This window comes from Rattus norvegicus, chromosome 20 (assembly GCF_036323735.1).
Source record: "Rattus norvegicus strain BN/NHsdMcwi chromosome 20, GRCr8, whole genome shotgun sequence".
NCBI classification, from domain to species: domain Eukaryota; kingdom Metazoa; phylum Chordata; class Mammalia; order Rodentia; family Muridae; genus Rattus; species Rattus norvegicus.
Window position 1 is genome coordinate 43,481,059 of NC_086038.1, and position 17,592 is coordinate 43,498,650.

The 17,592-nt window shown below is 38.4% G+C and overlaps 1 long non-coding RNA gene across 3 annotated transcripts in view; it reads left to right on the forward strand.

Moving 5' to 3' along the window:
- Positions 1-17,592, forward strand: part of LOC102550301 (uncharacterized) — a 173,006-nt gene that overhangs the window by 92,626 nt on the left and 62,788 nt on the right. For all 3 annotated transcript variants that reach the window (XR_010060886.1, XR_010060883.1, XR_010060885.1), the window contains one exon: positions 15,060-15,160. This is a non-coding gene — a long non-coding RNA (uncharacterized LOC102550301). The remainder of the gene's footprint in view (positions 1-15,059; positions 15,161-17,592) is intronic.

Here is a 17,592-nt window from a genome sequence, read left to right on the forward strand (position 1 = left end):
AGGAAATTTTCCCCAGTGCTCATGTATTCGAGGCTCTTCCTCACTTTCTCTTCTATTAGTGTAAGTGTATCTGGATTTGTGTGTAGGTCCTTGATCCACTTGGACTCAAGCTTTGTACAGGGAGATAAGAATGAATCAATTTGCATTCTTCTCCATGCTGGTCTCCAGTTGAACCAGTAGCATTTGTTTAAAATGCTTTTTTTTTCCATGGAGGGTTTTAGCTATTTTGTCAAAGATCAAGGGACCATAGGTATGTGGGTTCATTTCTGGGTCTTCAGTTCTTTTCCATTGATCTACCTGCCTGGCTCCATACCAATGCCATACAGTTTTTATCACTATTTCTCTGTAATACAGCTTGAGGTCAGGGATGATGATTCCCCCTGAAGTTCTTTTATTGTTGAGAATAGTTTTTGCTATCCTGAGATTTTGCTGTTCCAAATGAATTTGTATATTGCTCTTTAGAAATCTATGAAGAATTTTGATGGGTATTGCATTGAATCTGTAGATTACTTTTGGCAAGACAGCCATTTTTACTATATTAATCCTGCCAATCCATGAGCACAGGAGATCTTCCCATCTTCTGAGATCTTCAATTTCTTTCTTCAGAGACTTGAAGTTATTGTGATACAGATCTTTTACTTACTTGGTTAAAGTCACACCAAGATATTTTATATTATTCGTGACTTTTGTGATGGGTGTCATTTCCCTAATTTCTTTCTCAGCCTGTTTATCCTTTGAGTAGAGTAAGGCTACTGATTTGTTTGAGTTAATTTTATATCCAGCCACTTTGCTTACGTTTATCAGGCTTAGTAGTGCTCTGATGGAAGTTTTGGGGTCACTTACATATACTATTATATCATCTGCAAATAGTGATATTTTGACTTCTTCCTTTCCAATTTATATCTCTTTGAACTCCTTTTGTTGTCTAATTGCTCAGGCTAGGATTTTGAGTACTATATTGAATAAGTAGAGAGACAGTGGTCACCCTTATTTACTCCCTGATTTTAGTGGTATTGCTTCAAGTTTCTCTCCGCTTAGTTTGATGTTGGCTACTAGTTTGCTGTATATTGCTTTTACTATGTATAGATATGGATTTTAAATTCCTGATTTTTGAAGACTTTTATCATGAAGTGGTTTTGAACTTTGTCAAATGCTTCCTCAGCATCTAATAGGATGATCATGTGGTTTTTTTCTGTGGGTTTGTTTATATAGTGGATTATATTGAATGATTTCTATATATTGTACCATTCCTGCATCCCTGGGATAAAGCCTACTTGATCAGGATGTGTAATTGTTTTTGATGTGTTCTTGGATTTGGTTTGTGGGAAATTTATTGAGTATTACTCAGCTATTAAAAACAATGACTTCATGAAATTCTTAGGCAAATGAATGTAACTAAAAATTATCATCCTGAGTGAGGTAACCCAATCACAAAAAAAGCATGGTATGCACTCACTGCTAAGTAGATATTAACCCAAAAGCTCAGAATATCCAAGATACAATTTACAGACCACATGACGCTCAAGAAGAAGAAAGACCAAAGTGTGGATGCTTCACTCCTTCTTAGAAAAGGCAACAAAATACTCACAGAAGGAAATACAAAGACAAAGTGTGGAGTAGAGACTGAAGGGAAGGCCATCCACAGACTGCCACATATGGGGATCCATCCCACATTCAGTTACCAAACACAGGCACTATTAAGGATACCAAGAAGTACATGCTGACAGGAGTCTTATATAGTTGTCTCGTGAGAGGATCATCCAGAGCCTGACAAACGCAGAGGTGGATGCTCGCAGCCAACCATTGGACTGAGAATGGGGTCCCCAATGGAGGAGTTAGAGAAAGGACTGAGATAGATGAGGGGGATTGCAACCTCATTGGAAGAGCAACCACCTAGATACCCCAGAGCTCCCACAGACTAAACAACCAACCGAAGAATACACATGGAGCAATCATGGCTCTAGCTGCATATGTAGCAGAGGATGGTCTTGTTGGGCATAAGTGGGAGGAGAAGCCCTTGGTCCTGTAAAGACTCAATTTCCCCAGTGTAGAGGAATGCCAGTGAAGGAAGGCAGAAGGGAGTGGGTGAGTTGGTGGGGGAGCACCCTTATAGAGGCAGTGGGTGAGGAGATGGAATAGTGTATTTCCAGAGGAGAAACAGGAAAGAGGGATAATATTTGAAATGTAGATAAAGAAAATATCCAATAAAAAAGTTGTTTGTGGGACCATGAAAGACACCCTGGTTCCAGGTTGAGGAGGTTTAAAACCCTCATGATCCTGAAAGGGACAGTAAGTGTTTCACATGACTCCCACAAACCCAGGCCAATCACTAGCTTCAGCCCTCCATAGATTTCTGGCCATCAGTCACATAAGGGCAATGCCCCAATCCCCTCTACAGGTAGAGGATGTGACCATAGGGCACGTAGGCTCAAGACAGATCTCCATTATAATGAGGTACCCAAAGGCCTGTAGGCTTAGCCAGTAGCCTTTTCTTCCCAGACACTCCTCCCAAAAAATGTATTTAATCTCAGGTCCACTCTGAGGAATAGGGTGCAGTTTTATTCATCTGCTTTCTGCCATGACAATAAATGCCTTAAAACCATGGTCTGTCTCTTTTCATCATGATGTGCCATGTGGATATGTAGAGAAGCCCTTTGCCCACAGAGCCGCCATCTAATCTCTCGTAGAAGGCCTCGCTGAGCTCCCAGCAACTTCTACCACCAAACCTGCAGCCCAACACCTGCCAGGCAACAGTTTGGGTAAGTGTGATCAACTTCCCTTGTCCTGCCTCCCCAAGCAGGCTAGCCCTGTGGTGGAGTGGATGGAGGACTTCCATACTAACCCTACAATGGGAACCAGTTATAATCCTACAATTGTTGAACAATGTACATTAATTAATTTTGTAGTGTTTGCTTAGACCTTTTGGATTTACAGTCATGTCTTTACTGCTCCTTCAGTATCAATAGATATTTTTGCTAGGTGTAGTAGTCTGTAGGGACAGATGTGCTCTTTCAGAACTTTAAATACATCTTTTGAAGCCCTCCTGGTTTTAATTGTTTTCTGTCAAATAAACAGGTGTTGTTCTAACAGGCTTGCCTTCCTACGTGACTCAGTATTTCTCCCTTAGAACTTCTCTTTCTTTCCTGTGTGTGTTTCTCTTCTGGTACTTCTATTCTGCATGCCTCCTGTACTTAAAAGGGAGTTTTTTTTCTAGGTCAGTGATATTTTCTTGTATGATTTATTGGAAATATTCTCCATGCCTTTACTATGTCTTTCTTCTCCTGTGACTGTGCCCACAATCTGAAGATGAAGTCATTTTGAGTCCAGAATTCTTCCATACTCTTTTCCTTTTGGAAAATTATTGTGGACCTTTACTTATTGACCCAATTCCTCTACCTTATCTTCTAGCTTGATTCTCATCTCTCCATGATATATTCTATTAATAAGGCTTTACTCTGAGTTTATTTAACTGGCTTATTATGATTTCACTTTCGGAATCATTTCATTTTAGCCTTTCTTTAGCAATCCATTTCTTTAAGTCATACTTCCTATATTAGATTAACTTTCTTAATTTATTATTCTCTGTTTTTCTTCTCCTAGAACATGTTCATGTCTTCATTGAGTTCTTTGAACATACTTATAATTACTTTTAAATTCACTCTTGAGAAGTTTTTCCAGGTAATTTTCATTAGTTTTTATTATCGTACTAGTAGTGCTTCGTGGGAGACACGCTGTCTTGAATTTTCAGGCTGCTCCTGTTTGGACATTAGGACTTTGGTATTTGTTGTAATTTCTTAGAGTCTTTCTTTTTCTCTTTCTCTTCCTTCCTTTCCTTCTTTCTTTCTTTCTTTCTTTCTTTCTTTCCTCATTCCTTCATTTTTTCTTCCTTCTTGATTTCTTTTTTTTTTGTTCAAAACATCTTTACTCTTTCAATGGAGACATTTATTAAATTCTAGGGAGAATGAAGTCACTGTAGGGTTGATTTGCCTGTCTTCCTCTGTGGGGTTGGTACAAGAAGTTTCAGAGGTACAGTTAGGCTTAAGTAGTGAAGCCAAAGTCCCTTACTTGCTGCAGGAGCCCTGAAGTTCTGGGCTTCTCGATAAAAATATCTGAGAGCTATTGGTAGATGGGGTATAGGTAACTCATTGTCAGCTCCTGTATTCTAGGAGCTGTAGGTGGCCATAATCAGGGAAAGCTGCAGTTTCTCACCTGGTACAAGAGGTTCACAGGCTATGTAGCCATCCTAAGCAGAAAAAGCCATGGACTCTCACTTATGGCAGAACCATGAAAGCTGGGCTTTGGGAGCAAAATTCCTGGAAGCAGTAGGTGGGTCTAGTAAAGGAAACCAATGGCCAGTCACTGAAGCAAAGTTCCAAAATGATATAAATGGGTCTAAGCAAGAGAGGCCTTGTGTGGTTTGGAATTCTTATAAAACTTGTCTATCTGCTCATTGAAAAGCAAGATAAACATTCTCTGTTTCTTGAGATATTGGTATATCCAAATTATTGATTAAAAAGGAGTAAAAATTCAAGTTCTAGGTTATACGAAATGTATAGATAAATGAAGTGACATCACAACTATTAAGATTTTCACTGTATATTGTCTTTTATGTAGGTCTTTAAACTTGTTTGCATGTTTTAAATTTTTGAAATTCTATTATTTTGATGAGGCTTAACAATGAATCCAATAGAGAATTAAATCCAATACACATATAAAATCACACTTAACATTAATATACACATAACTTTCATATGTACTATATTCCTATATTATACATATTTATACTTCTACACATAGCTCTAATCTAATAAGATAAAGCAAAAGTACACAAATGTTTACAAATATTTTAATGGTTTCTATGCAATTGAACAGTTTATGTAGGCAGTATGAGGACTTCTAAAAGTCTCAGGATGTTGCCATGGAAACACAATTTTAGAGATGCTCTACAAAGTGGTAGGCTGGTTATACAGTTCACACACTTCATTTTAAAATTAGTAGAAGGAGTCAGCCTGAGGATTGAGGCATGTTGAGAGGAGGAAGCTTCATATCATGGGCTGTTTTCACACTGGTTGTTAGGCTGGGCTGGTCCTGGCTGGTTGCTCCTGCCATATTGACACAGCCAGCAGTTCTTCCTGAGGACTTCTTAGTGTTAGGAAGCCAGGAGGTGATTTATAGCATGGCAGTTCAATGATTCTTGCCAAAGGTTAATAGTTATGAACTTCATAGTGGAGAAATGTAATTATGTATTTTTCTGCATCTGGGAGGACTCAGCCCAGAAGGACTCAGTAAAGATAATAGGCTGGCATTTTAACACTCTGCTGTGAGCCATTAGTGAAAAATACGTGGGAGATTAATGGTGTTTGCATCTTTATTAACTCGCAATGAAATATAATAGCAATTTCATTAAAATATATTGCTAAAATTGATGGCAAGAAGAATGTAGTCTAAAAAACAGTGATGCTGTGAGAGTCCAGGGCTGCTTATTTGGTTACCATGGAAACTGTAATTTAAAAGAAAAGCAAACACCACCATCACCACCACTATCACAACCACCACCACCACCACCACTGTTTTATGATACAGTGAAAATTCTAAATTATAAATTATCTTGCTAACTAATTTCAAGTTCAGTCTTTTTAAAGGAAAGTGTTATTTTTAACTTCCTTTCTAAAAATGAAATTTCAGATTCTTAATAGAATTAGCACTGCAAATTTCAGGACAATGGAAATTTTAGAGTAATCTGGATATCAAAGGGCAATCATTCTCTTGCAGGACAGGTACCTCTGACCATACCCTCTAAAGCATTATCTCCCTTCTCAGAGCTGGAAAATTTGCTATTTTCATAGAAATTTAACACCCTTCCAGTTTCTGGCTGCACCCAAAGCTGACCTGGTTCCACAGCTCTCTGTATCCAAATCCCATGGGGGAGAGAGGTGGACTCTCAGAAGTGCAGAAAATCCTGAGAGCTCAGGGAAGACCACCACTTCTGCTCACAATCTTGGCCCAAGAGGAACCTACCTAGAGCCCTCTAGATACAGGAACCTAAAAGCAGTCAGGGACAGGATCCTTCTGTTTTCTGCCTGAGCCCAGAGCTGAAAGCCAGTGTCCAGGAGCACTCACATACCTGAGAGAAGAGTCACCACTTCTGCTCTGAGGGACCCACCTGGACACATGAAACTAGGAGCACTCTGGAACAGGACACTTCCAGTTTCTGCCTGTGCCTAAAGCTGACCCAGTCCTCCAGCTCTCTGTATTCAGATCCCACTGGGAGAAAGCCAGTTTCCAAGAGTGCTGACTCACAGACTTACAGGAGGATCAAGCCATTGTCAGAGACAACAAGACAAACTAACACCAGAGACAAACTGATGGTGAGAGGCAAGAACAGGTTTCTAAACAAAAGAAACCAAGACTATTTGGCATCATCAGAGCCAAGTGCTCCCACCAAATTAGATACTGGATATCCCAACACACCAGAAAAGCAAGATTTGAATTTAAAAATCATGCCTCATGATGATGATTGAAGACTTTAAGAAGGACATAAATAACTCCCTTAAAGAAATGCAGGGCAACACTGGTAAATAAGTAGAAGCTCTTGAAGAGGAAACACAAAAAAACCCTTAAAGAATTACAGGAAAACCCAAACAAACAGGTGAAGGAATTGATCAATTCCATCCAGGATCTAAAAATGGAATTAGAAACATCAATGGACTTAATTCCCTAATAAAAAGACACAGGCCAAGGAATGGATACATAAACAGAACCCAGTATTTTAATGAAGGTTTTTTTTTTTTTTTGGAGCTGGGGACCGAACCCAGGGCCCACTGAGCTAAATCCCCAACCAGGACCCAGTATTTTGCTGCATACATGAAACACACCTCAGTGACAAAGACAGATTCTACCTCAGAGTAAAAGGCTAGAAAATAATTTTCCAGGAAAATGGTCTGAAGAAACAAGCTGGAGTAGACATTCTAATGTCGAATAAAATCAATTTCAACCAAAAGTTATCAAAAAAGACAAGGAAGGACATTTCATATTCATTAAAAGAAAATTCCACCAAGATGAACACTCAATCCTGAATATCTATGCTCCAAATGCAAGGGGACCTACATTCATAAAAGAAACTTTACTGAAGCTCAAAGTGCACATTGCACCTCACACAATAATAGCGGGAGAGTACAACACCCCACTCTCATCAATGGACAGATCATGGAAACAGAAATTAAACGGAGACATAGAGAAACTAACAGAAGTTATGAACCAAATGGATTTAACAGATATTTATAAAACCTTCATCCTAAAACAAAAAAAAAAAATAACTTCTTGTCAGCACATCATGGTACCTTCTCCAAAACTGACGATATAATCAGTCACAAAACAGGCCTCAACTGATACAAGGAGATTGAAATAATCCTGTGCACCCTATCAGATCACCATGGACTAAGGCTGGTCTTCAATAACAATAAAAATGACAGAAAGCCCACATACACATGGAAATTGAATAACACTCTACTCAATGATAATTTAGTCAGGGAAGAAATAAATAAAGAAATTAAAGACTTTATAGAATTTAATGAAAATGAAGGCACAACACACTCAAACAACGAACACAATGAAACAATGGGACACAATGAAAGCAGTGCTAAGAAGAAAACTCATAGCTCTAAGTGCATCCAAAAGAAACTAGAGAGACCCTAGGAAGCGCAAGGCCCTGGGTTCGGTCCCCAGCTCTGAAACTAGAGAGAGCATACACTGGCAGCTTGACAGCACACCTAAAAGCGCTAGAACAAAAAGAAGCAAATACACCCAAGAAGAGGAGATGTCAGGAAATAACCAAACTCAGGGCTGTAATCAACCAAGTAGAAATAAAAGTAACTATAAAAGAATCAACAAAACCAGGAGATGGTTCTTTGAGAAAATCAAAAAGATAGATAAACCCTTAGCCAGACTAACCAGACAGCACATAGACATTATCCAAATTAACAAAGTCAGATATGAAAAGGGAGACATAACAAAAGAATCTGAAGAAATTCAAAAAATCATCAGATCCTACTACAAAAGCCTATAATCAACAAAACTGGAAAATATGGATGAAATGTACAACTTTCTAGACAGATACCAGGTACCAAAGTTAATTCAGGATCAGATAAACCAACTTAAAAAAAAATCCAAAAACCACATGGGTTTAGTGGAGAATTCTATCAGACCTTCATAGAAGGCCTAATTCCAACTCTGTCCCAAATATTCCACAAAAATAGAAACAGAAGGAACACCACCCAATTCCTTCTAAGAAGCCACAATTACACCTATACCTAAACCACACAAAGACCAACAAAGAAAGTGAACTTCAGACGAATTTTCCTTATGAATATCAATGCAAAATACTCAATAAAATTCTTGCAAACTGAATCCAAGAACACATCAAAATGATCATCCATCATGATCAAGTAGCCTTCATCCTAAAGATGCAGGGATGGTTCAATATATGGAAATCCATCAATGTAATCCACTATATAAACCAACTCAAGGAAAAAATACCACATGATCCTGAGATCATCCATAGATGCTGAGAAAGCATTTGACAAAATTCAACACCCCTTCATATTCATGGTAAAAATCTTGGAATGATCAGGAATTTAAGGCCCATACCTAAACATAGCAAAAGAACAGAATACCAATGGTTTATGTTCTAAGATTAAGAATCGATAAATGGTACCTCATAAAATTGCAAAGGTTCTGTAAGGCAAAGTACACTGTCATTAGGACAAAATGGCAACCAACAAATGGGGGAAAGATCTTTATCAATCCTACATCTGATAGAGGGTTAATATCCAATATATACGAAGAAGTCAAGAAGTTAGACTCCAGAGAATCAAATAATCCTATTAAAAATGGGGTACATAGCTTAAAGAAAGAATTCTCTGCTGAGAAATACTGAATGGCTGAGAAGTACCTAAAGAAATGCTGAACATCCTTAGTCATCAGGGAAATGCAAATCAAAAACAACCCTGAGATTCCACCTCACACCAGTCAGAATGGCTAAGATCAAAGACTCAGGTGACATCGGGTGACAACAAATTCTGTCTAGGATGTGGAGAAAGAGGAACACTCCTCCATTGTTGGTGGGATTGCAAGCTGGTACGACCACTCTACAAATCAGTCTGGAGGTTTCTCAGAAAATTGGACATAGTACTACCTGTGAACCCACCTATATAACTCCTGGGCATATACCCAAAAGATGTTCCAACATATAATAAGGACACATGATCCACTATGATCATAGCTGCCTTATTTATAGTATACAGAAGCTGGAAATAACCCAGATGTCCTTCAACAGAGGAATGGATTTAAAAAATGTGGTACATTTACACAATGGAGTACTACTCAGCTGTTAAAAAGAATAACTTCATGAAATTCATAGGCAAATAAATGTAACTATACAGTATGATTTTGAGGTAACCCAATCACCAAGAAAAAAAAACCCACACACATATCAGGTGGATATTAACCTCAAAACTTGAATTATCCAAGGTTTAATCCACAGACCACATGAAGTTCAAGAAAAGGCCATCTAAAGTGCAGATGATTTAATCCTTCTTAAAAGGAGGAACAAAAGTATTCATAGAAGGAGATGCGGAGACAAAGTTTGGAGCAGAGACTGAAGGAATAACCATTAACAGCCTGCCCTACCTGCAGATCCAGTCCATCTACATACAGTCAACAAACTGACACAATATTGCTTTTTTCTTTTCTTTCTTTTTTTTTTTCCGGAGCTGGGGACCGAACCCAGGGCCTTGTGCTCTCTAGGTAAGCGCTCAACCGTTGAACTAAATCCCCAACCCCCTGACACAATAGGCTAATGCCAAAAAGTGCATGCTGACAGGAGCCTGATATAGGTGTTTCCTGAGAGGCTCTAAAACACTCAAAATATTTAAACGTATTGACTGAGTCATTTTTATACTAACCCCTCAGTTATTCACACATAATTCAATGAAACAGTCAAGCATTCAGTGCTTTCAAAAAAAAAAAAAAAACGATCTCTGTTTGGCCATTTACACTTCCAATACCTGCATTTTGGTGACAGAAGCAGGACAATTGTCATGAGTTCAAGGTCAGACTGCGCTAGTAAATTCCAGGACAGTCTGGCTACAAAGTCAGCACACACCATCTCAAGAAACAACAGCAGCAAAAGTGGGAATTGCTTCTCAACTGGGAAAAAAAGCGAAAATTAAGGAAAGGACCGAAGTTCTATTTCTGCTAACATGCCAAGTTGGGTCCCACATTTGTGTGATTGCCTTGGCTATGTGTTCAGCTAGGAAGCTGTGTCCTAGCTAAGCCTCCTCTTATGACTTACCCTTATCATCCAACTTTGTGGTGTTAAATCTTTCATTGTCAGCTTGACTGGACTTACAGACTTATAATAACCATGGAAATATACTTCTGAGTGTGTTTGTGAGGATGTTTCCAGAAAGGTTCATTTGAAGAGAGAAGGCATACACTGACACCATCTATCTTAGTTGGGGTTTTAGTTGCTATGATGAAACACCATGAAGAAAAATCAAGTTGAAGAGGAGAGTATTTTCAGCTTATACTTTCAGATCATAACTCATCACTGAGGAAGCCAGGAGAGGAACTCAAGGAGGGCTGGAACCTGAGGCAGAAGGTGATACAGAGGGCATGTGGGAGTGTTGCTTACTGGCTTTCTTCCCACAGTTTGCTCAGCCTGCTTACTTACAGAACCTTGAACCAGAAGTGCAGGGACAGTAGCACCCACAGTGGGCTGGGTCCCCTGCATCAATCACTAATTAAGAAAATCCCCTATAGCCAGATCTTATAAAGCATTTTTTCAACTGAGGTTCCCTCCTTTCATGTAACTCTAGCTTGTGTCAAGTTGACATAAAACCAATGAGCAACTCCTGGACTGGGGTTAATTGGATAAATATGAAGGAATTGAGCACAACATTCATCTCACTTCATTCCTGGCTGTGACTGCAATGTGACCAACTGCCTCAAGCTCCTGCTGTCCCAGCATCCCAGCCATGATGGACAGCATCCTCACTGTACCGTAGCCAAAATAAAGCCTTTCCTTTCTCAACTTGCTTTGCCTAAGTATTTGAGAAAAATAACCCATTCAGATCTCCACATAAATGTCATCTCCTCAGTGAACCCTCTTTGATTATGTAAGTCCCTTGTCATCTCTTGAGAATGGCACCTCATTTTCACCTGTGCTCTTACAATTTGGTGACATGTTCTTCTTTTCCGTCTGTCCCTACTTCATACTTGTAAGTACCAAGAGAGTAAGATAAGACTGATTCTCTCATTTACAATTGTTGAATTTATCACTGCTGCCCTGCGGTGGCCTGCGATATGTACTTATAAATATGTGCCTTTTTTGTGTTTTGTGAACAAAGTGTCTAATATAAAGAACTTAAAACAGCAATGGTTGGTTTTGCAGAATTTTTGCAGATCCTTTCAGTGTACATTCCTGGGGAATTGCATGTACAGCCCACCCCTCAGCAGAGATGAGCATGAGATTAGGAATGCCAGTACCTTGCCAGATTTTCCTCCTTTCTTTCTTCCTTCCTTTCTCCTTTCCTTCCTCCCTTCCTCCCTTCATTCCTTACTCCCTCACTTTCTTTCTTTCTTTTTCTTTCTTTTTAACCTGTTTTACTCTCTATTATTGTCCATTCAGAAAAAACATCAAAATATGTTGATTTGTTTCTGTGACTCTTCAATCTAACACACGATTCCTAAATCTAGCCACATGAAAATGAATTATCACATATAGTGTATTTGCCATGTGGCTACGTTTCTGTGCTCAAGTACCATGTGCCAGTCTTGTCACATCTTCCCAGGTGACTCTCTCATGCCTGGCACTATCCCAGAATTCTTTCTTGTCCTGGATGTCCAAACTTACATTCTACCCTTTCTTATAGGCCATGCACTTTTAAATTGACAGGTGGTGCATCCACATAATTGAAAAGATATTATCTTTACATGTATGCAAACAGAGAGAGAGAGAGAGAGAGAGAGAGAGAGAGAGAGAGAGAGAGAGAGAGAGAGAGAGAGGAGAGAGAGATGGGGGAAGAGAGATACACACACAGGGAAGCAGTATTCAAATATTATAATAGTTTGTTCCAAATACCTAAATCCCAGTTTATTATCAGTCAACTCCTTACACTATAAACCTCAAGCAATTTCCTTGATGGCTCTAGAACTCTAAGTTTGCAATTCTAAATTGGTCAGGCTCCAGTGATTTTTAAAAACAGCAAACTGCTTATGGAACTATTTTCATATAACTAAAATATTAGACTATAAAGAAAGAGACCTTGCCACATGTGGTAGCACCGACTGGTAATTGAAGCAACTGAGAGGCAGAAAGATAGTCAGATGAAGACTAGCCTGCTCTACATAATAAGAACCTATTTTTTTTTTAAAAATCTAGATAGTAAGCAAAAGCAAATAGCATTACACTCTAAATCATGACAGCAAAAGTGGAAATAGAAGAGAATACCAACACTTGATTTTTGGTCTCCCCTTGTGTGCCCCAGTTGTGCAGCTGTGTTTTCCGTGTACTCTTTGTTTTCTCCAAGCACCATCCTTTTCTCACAGATAGGTCTATAAAAACTTCATGTAGCTGGAATGATGCTAAGAGGGCAAGGCAGAAATGTTGACAATAATGTGAATATATGGTTACCTTCATCATAAATTGTTTAGCCAATATTTTATCCACAGATAAATACAAGTAATATCTGGATACATTTCAAACATTGCAAATGCGGGAGGGAAAGGTTGAGGCCAGCCTCTTTGGCAAAGCAGCCGTCCTGCAAACACAGTCTAGAATCTCTGGAAATGATTAACATGCATTCAAATAATTGATACATTTCAACAACAAAGCTGGAGACAGATGACTCGCAGACAGCCCTGCCGAAATGTTCTCATGGCCTGCAAAACGGCTCGTCAGAAACATGGCTGGCATGAACAGTGGCATTCAGTAAGCATGTCCAGTTGCAGAGTTCTTATTCCGAGTTTCTTATTCTTTATTTGCTCTTCAGAGTGCTTGGTGCAGGTGAGGATCCTATATAAAAACCTCATACTTTCCTGGGGATTAGACATTTTCAGGATAAAAGCAGTTACTTCAATTACACAGGAGCAGCTTGGTTGAACCCGAGCAGCTTTGATGGAGAACGTCACGCAGGAGCTTCCCTTCCTGCTGCCTCCTGTGATAACCTCCACTGCTCTGTAAAGGGCATCTGAAATGAAACTTGCTGGGCTTTAGCTCCAGTGCACACCAGGGGCAAACCCAGCTTGATGCTCAGCCTTCGTCCCAAAGCACCCGCACTGTTACCCTTTGGCTCTGCATCCCCAAATGGAAAGGTGAGGAGGACCATTTTTTTTTAAAGGAAGATGAAGCCAACATTGCTATCCTGGAAAGGCTTTTGACCAAGCACAGCCGCCCAGAAAGTGTCAGTCACAATAAAAGTGAAGAAGTCTACTAGCTGCATCTTGATAATTAATCTGCTTGCTTTGTTGGGCCTCAGACTGGTTTCGTTATCAACAAGGGATTGGATGAAGCACAGAACTTGGAATTGCCCTTCCTTCCTTAGGATCTGGACTACACTGGGTAGCACAGAGATTAACTGTACATTAAGGAGTAGGGGGAAACACTTGCAAGTCGACCTCATTATTTCATTGTAGAGTCCTCAGGGGAAGGTGCTGCTTTGTCATGATCATCTCCATTCAGGATGAGCCGATCTAAAGAATAGATTTCTTAGCCATACAGCCCCCTACAAACAGAAATAGTCATGAGACTGGGGATATAAACAAATGCCACATGTCTAGGAAGTGGAAACACATGAGATTCTAGACTGTTCCCCACCACCACCACCTTTATTGATGGAGTAATCAACTTCTGGGGAAGATGACTAACTAGGCAAGCTGCAGTAAGGGAGTATGGGGATGCGGGGACAGTAGATGTGGGGAGGGGTCCTCAGACAGGTAGAGCTGCAAGCTGGGAGCTCCAAAGTTTCAGGCTTCGTGAGCCTTGGCCAGTCTGGGGTAGACATTTTTGGTGATCCAGCTGTTTTTGAGCCATCCCTTGTACCTAGTTAGTAACCCTACACCATAAATGACCAATAGACTGTATCAGTTCACCAAGTTGAACCTCGGTGTAATTGTTACTCTGGTCTGTTGTGACTGTCCCTTCCAGGATGAGTAAGCATGTGTTGTATCTCCCCAGGAAATGACTCTCATACAACACTTGGTGGATTTCTATTGCTGGATTCATAGAGGATTATTTGATTATTATTTATGTTGTCTTAGACAATCAGTCCGTTAAGGTCTCTTTTATAAGTAGAATTATTATTCACATGTAACTAAGCATAGCATGTCTTCGCTTTATTACATCATCCATTGCTATGATTATGTTTTCAGTTTTAAACGATATATGGCCATTTGTCTCCATTTGATTATCTTCTTATTTGTTTTGCTTTTTAAATCATCATTATTGGCGTTTTGATCTAAATCTTTTTATCTTAGTACCTCTAGTTAAGCAATTTCTGCTTCCAAACTTCAAATTGAAATTTAAAATGGTTAAAAGTTTGTTTGCTCATATTCCAGCATCCTTATTTAGATATTTTGATTATTTTTTAAATGTATGTATTAATGTAAATGATTCTCCTTTTAACAAAAATACAGCCTATTAATTTGATTTTAATTTTCTTTGAAAGAATAGAATTATTTATGAGAACTCTGTGTGTGAGAAGGAGTGTAACAATGGTATGATTTCTAGGTATTGTATTTTCCTTGGTTGTAGATTTTAACATTTTTGTTATTGGCATGCATGATTATGTGTCCGTGTGTACATGCATATATAGTTGTGGAAATCAGTTCTTTCATTCCTAAATGAGATCCAAAGATCCAACTCATGTTCTTACCTTCATGTAGCAAACACCTTTGAAAAATAAGTATACATAGATTTAATACATTATAGAAATCAAACAACTATATTTTGTTAATGTTTCCCATGTTTTTTGAAAATAACTTGTTTTCTCCATTTTCAGAACACTAAGTTCAATGTGTGTCAACCAGACTGAACTAAGGACTGTTATGCATTTTAAATCTTCTCTTTCTTTGCTAACTTCTTGTCCACTCTGTTACTGAGGTAAGTGAATCAGAGTTTTCATTAATCGTGACTGTTTCTCCAAGCAGCTCCTCTTCATTCTCCCTAGTGAAATGCTATTTGACTAAAGCTAAAGCATTCATGTATTAGACACCCAGGGGACATGAAGCTCAAGTCTGGTGATCTCCATATAAGTAATGCCTTTCCATCTAAATGCAATCTCATTTAACATTAAAAATCACCTCTGATTTCTGCTTGCGTGCTTATATCTGCAATTAATTTCCAAGCTTTCTAAGTTACTGGCTTGGAATAGTGGCATAAACAACATAATTTTAAGAAACAGGGATTTGAATGACTACTGTCTCGTGCCCACCATGTAAATGATCTTTTTTTTTAAACTATCGCTACCTATGTACGTTTATTCTGAGAGTAATGGATTTAGTTTTGCTGTCAAAGTTATAGATGTCTTCTATTTTCTGAGTAGAGGCACACATAGGGTATTTTGAAAATAATTTAAAAATTTATGTTTTTGTCTAGTCACTACTAGGTTTTAATTTTTACTTTCTAATCATGAGGCAATTGACTTTTTACTGCTAACACCACAGAACATAATGAGATTGCCCCTTCCTTTCCTCTTCCTCTCATTTCACCAGATACTTTCATATATTAGATACTTATCCTTCACATTTAAATTTTTTGATATTTAAAAATATCAAATATCTATTTCATTACTATTTTCAGTTATCTGTATGGATTATCTTTTGATATACAAATAGAGACTGCAGCTCTTCTGACTGTGCCCACTTCCATCATCCCCTTCCTTTCCGGAATTCTGTAGCTGCCCCTTATCTACCTTGTTGAGCTGTAAACCATTCAAATTCCTTGCTCCCATTGCAACCATCTCTGTCTTAAGCCTAGAGTTAAATATTTCCAGTGTTTGACATTTCCTTCTGGTGGTATTTAAGTTGACAATTTTGTAAAAAAAAAAAAACAACAACAAAAACAAAAAAAGAAAAAAGAAAAAACCAGACTCCCCAACTGTATGTTTATTTTCTCTGGATTAAATAAAAAACATAATCTTTATACTAAGGCATGCCTTGGCAATGATTGTTCTACCATTTTTCATGGGATATAGATATCTAAATTCAATCTCTGTTTCTGGAACACTTTCTTAAATTAATGGAGAAAGATCATATTAAAAGCACTCAAAAATGGCTTTAAGAAGGACTTTGAATCTCATATCATATTTTCTTCTGTGTGCCAAGTAGATGATTCAAATAATTCTCTATTACTCCAGTCATGAAAAATGTCATCATGCTCGGTTGATACAAATTTGAAAATCAAAGCAATTTACGTTCCTTTACATTACCCAAATCACTAACTATATATTTAGGACAATGGTATGTATAGTTTATACAAACTTTACCTTTTTAAAGGAATATGTGGTTTTATTACCCCGCCCTATTGCCTTTCCTCAACCTTTTATATAAGAGACTGTGAAAAATAAATACAAATCAAAAATAAACACCAGGGTAACTATTAATGATTAAGAACTTAAAAACTGAGCAACACACAGTTCAACAACGACAACAATCAATTGCATATTTAAATATATTTTTCTGCTTGGTTGATTCCCCTTTACAGGATCCAGGTTATGATCACTTTGCTTTTCTTTGACTTGGATTCCATATTTATCATTTTCACAGAAATCCACTGAAGTGGCTTCACTTCCTTTTTGTTCACAAATCCAAGCCTTCACACCTCTACCTGGGTTGTCTGCACTGTCTTTCTTAGGGACAATGGAAAGCCGACGGAGTTTTCTGTGATAGCTTCCTTTTCTCTTTTGCTTGTTTTAATGAGATTCATTAAGCTGTGTGTTGAGCCTTTGTCTAGTCTTAGGAGTCAGTACTTTGTCTAGCTGTACATGAAACTGTATTTATTCTCACAGCTCTATTGTGAACTTGTCCATGGTCCCACAATATTATTCTACTCTCCAATCACCTCTCAATCTTTTTTTGTGTGTGTGACTTTAAGTGACTCTTTTGTTGCCTTAAAATCTCATGTCATAGCCATATGAGTAGTCACACTTTTCTGGTTTCCCTGTTCGTTTTGAAATTCTGAGGATTAAGCCTTAGGACCTCCTCCATGAAAGGCAAGCACTCTACCACTGAGCTATACTCTCAAGCCTTCTCCTCTATATCAGCATCAGCAACTTGTAAACAGTGAGTTTGTGTTATCTCCCATTTATTTTCCTACTGATTTCACCATTAGAAACCATATTCTAACATTCAGAGAAGACAGGTCTTTCCTGGAGAGCAAGGAGGACTGGTGTCTGAATGCTCGTCAGTTTTCCTGACAACATTGCATGATACTTATTCTTCAGTTTTATCATCCATAGTCAACTGATCAGAGGAAGCACATCACCATGATTCTTTTTTCCTTTACATTTATCTCCACCTTTCTGCAAAATGGAT